Genomic DNA, 13,935 nt, shown 5'->3' with positions numbered 1-13,935 from the left:
GGTGACTCAAAAAGAAATCCAGAGAGAAAAATTTCATTTTCTTACCAGGAGCCGGACACGGTTTCTATTCAATTCGGGAACAAAGTGGGGCTGGAAAGGGAACTTGATTGGGGTTTTCTTTTCAAAATCCTCCTTAATGAAGCAGGAGTGGATGAACTATTCCAAGGTGAAGTCTGTTATTTCTTGCAGGGGCTCGGAGCTGACATCCTCTTGTGAAAGAAAAGGCGCCTCAGTAAGTTGTTGACTGAGGGAGGGCGCTGGGCACCGCAGCCACACAAGGATGTGATGGAACGCGCCTGCCTCCTCCCACCCCCGCACCCTGCGTCCCCGCTCTCCTTTTCACCCTGAGGCTCACTTAGCTCCGAGTCTCGGCTCTCGCTGCTGCCGTATAATCAATCTAGCCTGTCTGAAGCTAATAGTCCTCTATTTAACCAGCCAATCAATAGGAAGGATTCCGCTGCTAGTCCCAAGAGTCTGTTTGCAAGTGTGGTACAAACAGGAAGAGTTTTGCCAGCAGTTTAGCCAAATATTTTTTCATTATTTCATCTCCCGTTAGAGATAGGGCTAGAGAGAGCAGAGGCTCAGAGCAAGCTTCCTATGATTGCAGATTTCTGCATTTAAAAAATGTACCTCTTCTTTTTCATGATACTAATTTGTAATTACACACCTGCTATCCATCATCATTTAGGAATTAACAACAGTTGCATATGTGATTAAAAAAAGCTTTCTCATTCAAATATATGAGAAAAATACAGGAACAAAATTACACACATGGACAGTTTTTGTTTTTGTTTTCCCCTGAAAACAGCAGTGCCTTCAGGAACCTATATGGCTTGGATCAATTAAAGAATACCTCGTTATATTGATGGCTGTTAAAAGTTATTCATTTAATTCTAGGAAAATAGTGAACTGTAGTTTTTTTCTCAAAATGAAGAGAAGCAGTGTTCATAGATTTTATTGAACTAGAGCCTGAGTCAGGCCTCAGCGTGTAAAATGTTTTTCAATTTTATAGCATAAATCTAGGAAGGCATCCCTCTGAATGTATCAAACAGAACATTTCACACCTGATTCATTCCTTCAAGGTTAAGAAGATTTTCTTCTTAAAGTGACACATTCACTGCTCATCTCCTGTAACTGACCGTAATAAAGAAGCGCAAAGTGAGCCACTGAAGACCAGACTGGCCTTTTATTCCCCAGATACTTCCAAGGGGGATAAAAACCATAAAAATAAAAGAACATTTGGGGTCAGTTTGGTCTTGGTTTGTAAACTGGCCCCACACACAGAAGACAAGGAGGGACCTAGGAAAGAGGCAGCCACTTGGGTTGGGTGGGGGGCGGGTGTACCAAACAGGAGACTCACCTGCCAGACTTGCGTTGATGGCCACAGGGTGCCTGGATCTCTGCATCTGCCTGCCAGACGATTAAGAAATAGAGGCCTGAACTGGGTTCATGTACACCTTCCACCTGGTCTCAGCAAGGCATTTCTCTCTCAAGGTTGTGTCCTTGAATGTGGCTCCCACTGTGGGAAGAGTGATGAACCTCTGTTTTTCTGGGGTCCAGTTCTCTGGTTCAGCCTGCAGTCATGTCCTCTCAATGACCTCCTCCAACACAGCCAAACCCTAGAAATGCAGACTCTTTTCCTTTCTAATTAGGAAGTGGTTGCTTATCTCAGTTTCACACTGCTTGATCAACCAACCTTTTAGTTACTTTTTCTTGGTAATAATACATTATGGCTCTCATTAAACTAAATTGTATAGGAATGTTTAACTACACCACAATTCTCAGCTGGAATTAAATTTCAGGCTGTAGCCCTTGTAGCTACAACTTTCAACATTATGTAACATGAATAAAAGTTTGGAATATGTGCTAAGATATCTTGTAAATGAAGAACAAAAAGACCATAAGAAATGTATGGTCATGGAGTTACACTCAAAGTTCAAATTATAAAGTGTTGTAACACTTATTAGAGGCAAACTTCCTCTATTTAATTGACTCAGTTCAGCAAATATTTATTGAGCAACTCTTTGTATCAGGCCTTGTACTCTCGTAATAGAAAAGTAATTAAGTAAAGGAGAGAACAAGCTTTTGTATTCCTGGTGTTTTCAGCACACTGAAGTAGGACAAGTCAATCTTCTAGGAGTGTACATGCTGGTGAGTAGATCAGGAATCCTCAGGTAAGCAACATACAAATGGAGAGCATTCGATTCTTGCCTTCTTTAGCAGCAGTTCAAAGGGCAAGGGGCTCAAAAGCAAGATCCTTCCTCCTCTAGGAAAACAGAAAGACTCTGTAGAAAGACATGGAAGCAACCTAGATGCCCATCAGCAGATGAATGGATAAGGAAGCTGTGGTACATATACACCATGGAATTTTACTCAGCCGTCAAAAGGAATTCATTTGAACCAGTCCTAATGAGATGGATGAAACTGGAGCCCCTTATACAGAGTGAAGTAAGCCAGAAAGATAAAGAACATTACAGCATACTAACACATATATATGGAATTTAGAAAGATGGTAACGATAACCCTATATGCAAAACAGAAAAAGAGACACAGAAATACAGAACAGACTTTTGAACTCTGTGGGAGAATGTGAGGGTGGGATGTTTCAAAAGAACAGCATGTATACTATCTATGGTGAAACAGATCACCAGCCCAGGTGGGATGCATGAGACAAGTGCTCCGGCCTGGTGCACTGGGAAGACCCAGAGGAATCGGGTGGAGAGGGAGGTGGGAGGGGGGATCGGGATGGGGAATAAGTGTAAATCTATGGCTGATTCATATCAATGTATGACAAAACCCACTGAAATGTTGTGAAGTAATTAGCCTCCAACTAATAAAAAAATTAAAAAAAAAAAAAAAAAACCATGCCATTTGCAATGATCTTATTAAAGAGAATAAAAAAGATCTTACTGGCAGAGGGAAAGGAGCAACAGAGGGGAGAGAAATAAGCGCAACTTTGGGGTCAAAGGAAGCAGGAGATGGGGGAGGGAAAGAGGTAAGTGGGAGGCTGGAGGACACACAGCAGAGATGGTATGAATATTCTAGAAGCAGGTAATGTGAAGGATCTTGAATGCTAGGCTGAGAATAAGCAAGTGGATAATTGTGAGCCTTTCAATTTCTTTTTTTTAACAGAAAACCAATAACATTTCAACTGTGCTTTTGGGAACTATTGCCAAATTGACCTCTGTATAACCATGCCAGGTTAAATCTCCGAGTTTTGGGTTAAGTAGAAAGAAATAGCTTTCCTGCTTTGACAGACAGAGGGAGCTACAGTGGGATAATGCCTCCAAAACTGTGTCCGACCCCGGAGGGAGCAGTGAAAAGTCTCATAATGTTTCAGGAGCAGGGTGGGATCAGCTCGTGAACATTCTTCGGATTGATTGGCAGTGAGGTAACTGAGAGTCAGCATCATCAACATTGTGACTCCAAGTGGTTCATGGTCTCCATGCTTGTGGGCAGCGTTAACATTTTCCACCTGGTGTGGGTTTCAATATCTGCAAAACAGCTCAGAGGACTTGACTCAGGATATTGTCTATAGCCCTTGATGAAGAACTAAAGGTCCTTGACTTTGTTTAATGACTAATATAGTACTTGGTTTGCTTGATTGTTTTCCTTTCTTTCTGCGATTTCTCCCTTCTCTGATTAAATTTATTATATGACTAAGATTTTCCTACAGATAAAAGGCCGGCAAAGAACAGAGGTGGGGGAACCTATTCTAGGAAGGACTCATAGACCTGTTAGATTGCAGAACCTCAGCCTTACAGGAGGTTGCAGGATGCACTGGAAAGAGACCTTGGTGAGAGTGAGGAATTACTAGGGACCATTGCCAGGGTCTCCTTCAGGAGTACTAGGGAGAGAGCTGGTTTGATCATGGTGGAAATGGGCAGAATGAATACTGAGAAACATTCTAAAATAGGGTCTCTACATGATGTAGTAACCTACTGAGGAGAGGTGCAACTTAGGAAGACTTTACACACTCAGCTACCTGGGTGACTGATAGAAAAGGTGAGTTATAAATGGCACATATTTTCTATCATTTTTGTTTCTGTTATAGAAGTCATCCTTCCTCAATTATATGTGTGTGTGTGTGTGTGTGTGTGTGTTAGTGGCTCAGTTGTGTATGACTCTTTGCCGCCCCATGGACTGTGGGCCCCCATGCGACCCACCAGGCTCCTCTGCCCATGGAATTCTCCAGGCAAGAATACTGGAGTGGGTTTCCATTTCCTTCTCCAGCGTATCTTCTCTGGCCCAGGGATCAAACATGGGTCTCTGGCATTGCAGGAAAATTCTTTACTGGCTGAGCACCAGAGAAGCCATAATTATAATTGTTATGTGCAATTTCCTACAACAATGTAAACTCCAATGAAAATAATTGAATTTTTCCAATACTGTTTCCTTCACATATTTTAGAATTGTACCTGACATATATTGGTCCTCAACTCAAATTCTGAGCTAATAATTCTGCAAATATTATCTCATTTAAAACTCTGTGGAATGGTTGTTTCTGTTCAGTCACTAAGTCATGTCCAACTCTTTGTGACTCCATGCACTGAAATGTGCCAGGTCTCCCTGTCCCTCACTATCTCCTGGAGTTTGCTCAGGTTCATGTCCACTGAGTCAGTGATACTATCCAACCATCTCATCCTCTGCTGCCCTCTTCTCCTTTTGTCTTCAATCTTTCCCAGCATCAGTGTCTTTTCCAATGACTTGGCTCTTTGCATCAGGTGGCCAAAGTATTGAAGATATTATCTTATTTCATATCTAACGAAGGTAATGGTTGAACAGGTTAAGTAGCTTGCCCAATGAAATGTAATTTGTGTCTGTTGAATCTCAAAGACCATATTCTGAACAGTGTTGAATTTTTAAGAAGCAGCTGTATTATAAAATAAAATAGAGAATTGCCTAACAGTCCAGTGGTTAGGACTCTGAGCTTTTACTCTTAAAGGCCTGGATTCAATCCCTGGTCAGGGAACTAATACCTTGTAAGCTGTGCTGTGCAGCCAAAAAAAAAAAGAAAATGAATATCAGGATACTGATTTGTGGGTCATATAATTGGAATAGATGAAGGAGGCAAAAATAAATTCAATGAAATTCAAACAAGAGGATCAAAAAGATGTATATGAAGGATAGAAAGCAGAAGTTTTCAAGTGGAATAACCACTAGAGTCATGTTTTGAGAGTAAGAAGACTGTTGGGAGGCATTAGGAGGAGGGTTAGTAGCAAGGTGTGCATGATAGAGATAACTGCTGAGCCAAAGGACAACAGGGACCTTGTTAAGTAGAAGAAGCTTGGCTGAGCTGCTCTGAGGACCCAGCAGAGCCTACAAGTCATGCATTTCCACTGGCACCAACCTGCAAGATTGCATGGATTTGCTGAGCTCTGCTCAGCTGCTTGGATATCTGAGAGACTGAAAGGATTGTTAGAGTGCAAAACTTTGGTTTCTTTTAGGAGAAATTTGGCAAGAATGGGGAAAAATGGATGAGAAGCAGGAAGGGAGGAAGAAAAGACCGTAATATCTTGCATAGTTTGAGTTGTCTCAATAGTTGGTTGTAGAGTACATCTCTGTACAAAACGTAGAGAGCTGGTTGAAAGAGACATCTTGAGAAAGCAAGCGAGAGAGAGATACATAATTTGTCAAGGTCATGAAGAAAATGGGAATGTACAGGCCAACAGCTTTCTGAGAGACTTAGTTCTGTAAAAGTACTGTCAAAAATTCTGCTGAATTTATTTCAAAATTAATAATAAACACTTCATGGCTCCAAATAACCTATTAGAAGCTGAGAATTTAAATAAAGATACACAGGATTTCTTCTGTCTACCAGTTGACTGATTTAATGTAGAGATGAAAGTGAACGTCCCTCAGTTGTGTCTGACTCTATGAAACCCCATGGACTATTAAGTCTGTGGAATTCTCCAGGCCAGAATACTTGAGTGAGTAGCTGTTCCCTTCTCCAAGCTATCTTCCCAACCCAGGAATCAAACCCAGGTCTCCCACATTGCAGGTGGATTCTATATCAACTGAGTCACCAGGGAAAACCAAGACGACTGGAGTGGGTAGCCATTCCCTTCTCCAGCGGATCTTTCTAGCCCAGAAATCAAACCAGGGTCTCCTGAACTGCAGGCAGATTCTTTACCAGCTGAGCTACCAGGGAAGCCCTTATACTTGTACATATATAAAATGTTTATAATTATAGTTATTAATCTAATTTTTACAATAAAATTGTATGCATAGTGCAAAGAATCATGGAAATGGAAAACCCAACAGTATGAAAGTTATATGTCAGAAGATACCAGAAGAAGAAAGAAGTAAAAGATTAATGAAAAATAAAAATGGAGAGAATATTTGAGCTTAGTTTAGGGTTCCCATGTTTTTAGAAATAGAAAAGAGTGTGCTAAAATGAGCATAAAGAGATGGTTACAAAGGTTGGAAGTGTTGATCAGCCCTGATTTCACTTCTATGCTAAGAATTACTCAGAAGGAAATAAAACCGTGAGGTCAAGGTACATTTTATTTCTGATATTGTACTTATTTCCTATAATCTTATAAAAACTTTGAAGAAACAAAACCATGGAAATATCATCATGCATAAAAACAATCTTTATAGAATGAAGTACTTTTGATGAATGATGTTTTAGAAAAAATAATAATATTAACACTAATAATAATAATGTTTTAGAAAGAATTTTCAGTGGCTACAAGATAAGGGGAAATTTTATAAAGGCACTAGCTATTAGAATAGCGATGAAGGGAAAAGTTTGAGCAGTTTTTAGGTGATAAAACATTCAGGGCTTTTAAAATTTTGAATATTGATTAAGTACCAAATCAATGAGTCTATTTTGATGTTAAGTGAGATTAGGGGCAGAAGGTTTATTTTAGTTTTGAAAATGATGATGTTGGTATTTGTGGTGGATGTATAGGTGCAGAATCCAATAAGAGTTCAAGAGTTGGGTTTTTGATACCTTGGAGAGTCACTTAAACAAAAGATGTAGATACAGATATCATTTATCTTATTCTTGAGAATCAAGAAAGAACACTTAGAATAACAAGATAAAAAGGATCAAAGGCAGGAACATGGAGAAACCTGACATTTGAAAAGCAAGGTATAGAGATAAGCCATTGAACAGCACTGAGAAGAATTGACATGAGAAATCCAGAAATTAGAGATTTGAAGAAACCACAGTGAAAAAAGTAATAGGCATTCACTGCTGCTCTAAAAAGAGCAGTTTTAAGTTTGTAATGTGGTCCATTTGAACCACTTACAATAATGGAGACAACTACTGAATGAACCATATATCAACGCATCAATTCTTTGATTCTTTCTGTTTTTCAACCACTGGTTATTTCCTCTCATGTATTTACTAGTCTATGAATAACTTCATATTGAATAATTCTACATGCAAAACTCAATGCCAGACACAATAGAGAGTGCAAAGGTGAAATGAATAATGTCTTAGAACTTATACTGCAAATATTATACTATGAAAATGAGATAATCATTTCCCATATAAGAGATAAACAGAATTCTGTATATGTAAATAAGCTTTTTTTTTTAATATAAATAAGCTTTTTAAACAGTCTACTAGAACATTGAAAGGATTCACAGTTTATCAGTTCAGTTCAGCGCAGTCGCTCAGTCATGTCCGACTCCTTGCAACCCCACGGACTGCTGCACGCCAGACATCCCTGTCCATCACCAACTCCCAGAGTTAACTCAAACTCATGTCCACTGAGTCAGTCATGCTATCCAACCACCTCATCCTCTGTCGTCCCCTTCTCCTCCCACCTTCAATCTTTCCCAGCATCAGGGTGTTTTCAAATCAGTCATTTCTTCACATCAAGTGGCCAGAGTAATGGAGTTTCAGCTTCAGTATCAGTCTTTCAAATGAATATTCAGGACTGATTTCCTTTAGGATGAATTGGTTTGATCTCCTTGCAGTCCAAGGAACTCTCAAGAGACTTCTCCAACACCACAGTTGAAAAGCATCAATTCTTCAGCACTCAGCTTTCTTTATAGTTCAACTCCCATATCCATACATGACTACTAGAAAAAAAAAACATAGCTTTGATTAGACAGACTTTGTTGGCAAAGTAGTGTCTCTGCTTTTCAATATGCTGTCTAGATGGGTCATAAATTTTCTTCCTAGGAGTAAGCGTCTTTTAACTTCATGGCTGAAGTCAACGTCTGCAGTGATTTTGGAGCCCAAAAAAGTAAAGTCTGCCAATCTTTCCAATGTTTTCCCATCTATTTGCTATTTGTTTCCAAGGCAAACCATTCAATATCACGGTAATCCAAGTCTATTCCCTGACCAGTAACGATGAAGAAACTGAAGTCGAATGGTTCTATGAAGACCTACAAGACCTTCTAGAACTAACACCATAAAAAAGATGTCCTTTTCATTGTAGGGGACTGGAATGCAAAATCAGGAAGTCAAGAAACACCTGGAGTAATAGGTAACTTTGGGCTTGAGTACCGAATGAAGCAGGGCAAAGGCTAATAGAGTTCTGCCAAGAGAATGCACTGGTCGTAGCAAATGCCCTCTTCCAACAACACAAGTGAAGACTCTACAAGTGGACATCACCAGATGGTCAACACTGAAATCAGATTGATTATATTCTTTGCAGACAAAGATGGAGAAGCTCTATACAGTCAGCAAAAACAAGACAGGGAGCTGACTGTGGCATAGATCATGAATTCCTTATTGCCAAATTCAGACTTAAATTGAAGAAAGTAGGGAAAACCACTAGACCATTCAGGTATGACCTAATCAAATCCCTTATGACTATACAGTGGAAGTGAGAAATAGGTTTAAGGGACTAGATCTGATATACAGAGTGCCTGATGAACTATGGGTGGTGGTTTGTGACATTGTATAGGAGACAGGAATCAAGACCATCCCCAAGAAAGAGAAATGCAAAAAAGCAAAATGGCTGTCTCAGGATGTCTTACAAATAGCTGTGAAATGAAGAAAAGCAAAAAGAAAAGGAGAAAAGCAAAGATACACCCAATTGAATGCAGAGTTCCAAAGAATAGCAAGGAGAGATAAGAAAGCCTTCCTCAGCAATCACTGCAAAGAAATAGAGGAAAACAATAGAATGGGAAAACTAGAGATCTCTTCAAGAAAATTAGAGATACCAAGGGAAATTTTCATACAAAGATGGGCTCAATAAAGGACAGAAATGGTAGGGACCTAACAGAAGCAGAAGATAATAAGAAGAGGTGGCAAGAATACACAGAAGAACTGTACAACAAAGACCTTCACAACCCAGATAATCATGATGGTGTGATCACTCACACTCACCTAGAGCAAGACATCCTGGAATATGAAGTCAAGGGGGTGTTAGGAAGCATCACTACAAACAAAGCTACTGGAAGTGATGGAATCCCTGTTGAGCTATTTCAAATCCTCAAAGATAATGCTGTGAAAGTGCTGCACTAAATATGTCAGCAAATTTGGAAAACTCAGCAGTGGCCACAGGACTGGAAAAGGTCAATTTTCATTCCATTCCCAAAGAAAGGCATTGTGATAGAATGTTCAAACTACTGCACAGTTGCACTCATCTCACACACTAGTAAAATAATGCTCAAAATTCTCCAAGTGAGGCTTCAGCAATATGTGAACTGTGAACTTCCAGATGTTCAAGTTGGTTTTAGAAAAGACAAAGGAACCAGAGATCAAATTGCCAACATCCGCTGGATCACCGAAAAAGCAAGAGAGTTTCAGGAAATCATCTATCTCTGCTTTATTGACTATGCCAAAGACTTTGACTGGGTGGATCACAATAAACTGTGGAAAATTCTGAAGGAGATGGGAATTACAGACCACTTGACCTGCCTCTTGAGAAATCTGTATGCAAGTCAGGAAGCAACGGTTAGAAATGGACATGAATCAACAGATTGGTTCCAAATAGGAAAAGGAGTACATCAAGGCTGTATATTGTCACCCTGCTTATTTAACTTATATGCAGAGTACATCATAAGAAATGCTGGGCTGGATGAAGCACAAGCTGGAATCAAGATTGCCAGGAGAAATATCAACAACCTCATATATGCAGATGACACCACCCTTATGGCAGAAAATGCAGAGGAGCTAAAGGGCTTCTTGATGAAAGTGAAAGAGGAGAGTGACAAAGTTGGCTTAAAGCTCAACATTCAGAAAACTAAGATCATGGCATCTGTCCCATCACTTCATGGCAAATAGATGGGGAAACAATGGAAACAGTGGCTAACTTAATTTTTTTGTGCACCAAAATCACTGCAGATGGTGATTGCAGCCATGAAATTAAAAGATGCTTACTCCTTGGAAGGAAAGTTATGACCAACATAGACAGCATATTAAAAAGCAGAGACATTACTTTGTCCACAAAGGTCCATCTAGTCAAAGTTATGGTTTTTCCAGTGGTCATGTACGGATGTGATAGTTGGACAATAAAGAAAGCTGAACACCGAAGAATTGATGCTTTTGAACTGTGGTGTTGGAGAAGACTCTTGAGAGTCCCTTGGACTGCAAGGAGATTGAACCAATCCATCCTAAAGCAGATCAGTCCTGGGTGTTCATTGGAAGGACTGATGTTGAAGCTGAAACTCCAATCCTTTGGCCACCTGATGAGAAAAGCTGACTCATTTGTAAAGACCCTGATGCTCTGAAAGATTGAGGGCAGGAGAAGGGGATGACAGAGGATGAGATGGTTGGATGGCATCACCGACTCAATGGTCATGGTTTGTGTAGACTCCGGCAGTTAGTGATGGACAGGGAGGCCTGGTGTGCTGCGATTCATGGGGTCACAAAAAATCGGACACAACTGAGCATTTGAGCTGAACTAACTGAACTGAACTGATGGGACCAGATACCATGATCTTAGTTTTCTGAATGTTGAGTTTTAAGCCAACTTTTTCACTCTCCTTCTTCACTTTCATCAAGAGGCTCCTTAGTTCTTCTTCACTTTCTGCCATCAGGTTGGTGTCATCTGCATACCTGAGGTTATTGATATGTCTCCCGGCAATCTTGAATCCAGCTTGTGCTTCATCCAGCCCAGCATTTCTCATGATGTACTCTGCATATAAGTTAAATAAACAGGGTGACAATATACAGCCTTGAGGTTCTCTTTTCACAATTTGGAACCAGTCTGTTTTTCCATGTCCATTTCTAACTGTTGCTTCCTGACCTGCATACAGATTTCTCAAGAGGCAGGTCAGGTGGTCTGGTATTCCCATCTCTTTAAGAATTTTCCAGTTTGTTGTGAACCACACAGTCAAAGGCATTGGCAAAGTCAATAAAGCAGAAGTAGGTGTTTTTCTGGAACTCTCTTGCTGTTTTGATGATTCAGTGGGTGTTGGCAATTTGATCTCTGGTTCCTCTCCCTTTTCTAAAGCCAACTTGCACATCTGGAAGTTCATGGTTCACATATTATTGAAGCATGGCTTGGAGAATTTTGAGCATTTCTTTGCTAGCATGTGAGGCGAATGCAATTGTGCGGTAGTTTGAGCATCCTTTGGCATTGCCTTTCTTTGGGGCTGGAATGAAAACTGACCTTTTCCATTCCTGTGACCACTGCTGAGTTTTCCAAATTTTCTGGCATATTTAGTGCAGCACTTTCTCAGCATCATCTTTGAGGATTTGAAATAGCTCAACTGGAATTCCATCACCTCCACTGGCTTTGTTTCTGATGCTTCCTAAGGCCCACCTGACTTCACATTCCAGGATGTCTAGCTCTAGGTGAGTGATCATACCTATACATATATTCCTGATCACTGTCTATATTGAATCCAATTAACATTAATAATTAGAAATTACACCAAATGCAGAAAAATAGAAATTTAACCTACTGAAAATGAATTTTTCATAATATGTTTAATCTTGGAATTTTGACAAGTACTTGTGTATTAAATACTACATACTTGCATATTTAAAAGGAATTCATCAAAGGTGTTTATAATGTGTTTACATACTATTCCTCAAACATTCTCAATATATCCATTTTATTTTTTAATATTCTCCTTTGTCTTTGAAATATGATTTGTGCATATAAAAATATTAACCTTTGTGGAAAGATTTCCTTCACTAGATAACTTATCAGAAATGTGTATATAACAAAGGCCAAGTTAATAAGCAAATAGTTTTCTTTGATTTTGACAAGCCATCATTTTCACTTTCATATTTGAATTTGTATTTTATTAAGCTGTAATAATGTATATATTAACTGTTACCTATTCCTATATTTTGCTTTTTCTGATATGTATTTTGCATGCATGCTAAGCTACTTCAGTCATGTCTGACTCTTTGCAACCCTATGGACTGTAGCCCACCAGGCTCTTCTGTCCATGAAGATTCTCCAGGCAAGAATATTGGAGTGGGTTGCCATGCCCTCCTCCAGGGGATCTTCTCGACCCAGGGATGGAACCAGTGTCTCTTACATCTCTTGCACTGGCAAGTGAGTTCCTTACCACTAGCACTACCTGGGAATCCCATTTGTATTTTAACTCTCTGAAAAAGCTATAAGCGATTTTTAAGCATAAATTAAATTTTGTGTTTTTTCTTCTAAATAACCACTGTAGTTTCAATAAATGATTGTTGAATCCTTAAATTCTTTAAATTATGAGATATGTCAGTATTATGAAGAAAATAATTACTTTAAGACATGAATACATAATTATTTTCAAGAACTATCTAGTTTTAGAACAGATGTTGCTTTGAAGGTGAGTTTTTCTGAGTATATTTTGAATGAGCTAAGGTTATCCAACGAGAGGTACATAAATAATGTTAAGTAAGATGAGTGAGATTTTGAAGCCATGGTCAAATGAGGAGAAGAGGAGACAAAAAGGTTTGGGTGGAGCAATAGGACATCAGATATCTTCTGAAAGAAGGAACTTGGTTAAAGGAATTAATAATGGCAGAGATGGCTGAAGTAAAAGTTAGTTTAATTGCTCTATTTCCCTACAAAACAGCAAAATGCCAGAGGAAACTCTACAATCCAAACATGTAGTATGCATAATGATTGAGACTTTGATTCTTTTCTAGGTCGGCTGAAAGAATGTGGAATTCTCAGCATACAAGTTGAAATAAAGATGAGATACTTAATTGAAACAGGAAGTAAAAATAAAGGAATTCTCAAAACACTGAGTAACCATTGAATTTTTCTCTGTTGTGGGATAGGAGATTCAAGCCAAATTCATTTGAAGCTCTAACCTTCCATGACAATAGCTAAAATACAGGTTACCGTGGAAGTCAGACTCACTGTTCTTTTCACACTCCTTTTTCAGGTCTCCTTGTGTTAAAGTCTTGAAAGCTAAAATCTGCCTTTGTTAGGCTTGCTATCATATCAGTCATTGGTGCGTGACTTTGTATCTGCCAATCAAATGTGTCTTCATGAGACTTGAAAGTGGAAATGAGCAAAGTGAGTGGTATTGACTACAGCTATCTGTTAGCAAGCATGACAATGTATGCATCTGTTTTAGCAGGGACGGGGGGAGGATGGAGACAGCAGGAGCAGAATTCTTGGGTCTGTTACCTATTGTTTTAGGTGATAACGTGAAGTACAGTGGTGTTTCCATTAGAAGAATGTCTGCATTTGGTTGTTCATAAACATTCCTCGATTTCCTTCCCTGAATGTATACTTTCTGAGTATGTAGAATCCCAGTCTAGTTTTCTCCTCTCCTGGTGGATCTGTGGCAAAACTAATATCTGTCAACTAAGAAATGCACAACGTGAGAGGTGCATGTTAAGTTTTATTTGGGGCAAAGTGAGGAGTGCGGCTCTGCCTACAGCATCTCAGCTCTGAGAAATTGCTCCAAACAGGTTGGCGGAGGGAATCAATATATATGGTTTTACTGAAGGGAGAGTTGATGCAATCAAGCACTTTACAGAAGTTTTCTGCTAGTCATGAGGAGCAGATGTCAGCATAAAGGCATTTACCAAATTTCTAGATATAAAGAAATGCA

At 39.4% G+C, this 13,935-nt stretch overlaps 1 protein-coding gene across 1 annotated transcript in view; it reads right to left on the bottom strand.

The window, feature by feature from the left end:
• Positions 1-298, bottom strand: part of CDH18 (cadherin 18) — a 1,203,920-nt gene extending 1,203,622 nt beyond the window's left edge. The window contains exon 1 of the mRNA XM_043887493.1: positions 46-298. The gene's annotated coding sequence lies outside the window, so the exon portion shown is untranslated. The remainder of the gene's footprint in view (positions 1-45) is intronic.
• Positions 299-13,935: the final 13,637 nt, after the last annotated feature.

Source organism: Cervus elaphus, chromosome 25 (assembly GCF_910594005.1).
Source record: "Cervus elaphus chromosome 25, mCerEla1.1, whole genome shotgun sequence".
Lineage (NCBI taxonomy): Eukaryota > Metazoa > Chordata > Mammalia > Artiodactyla > Cervidae > Cervus > Cervus elaphus.
The sequence above is the reverse complement of the archived record's forward strand: the minus strand, read 5'-3'. Positions and strand labels throughout refer to the sequence as shown.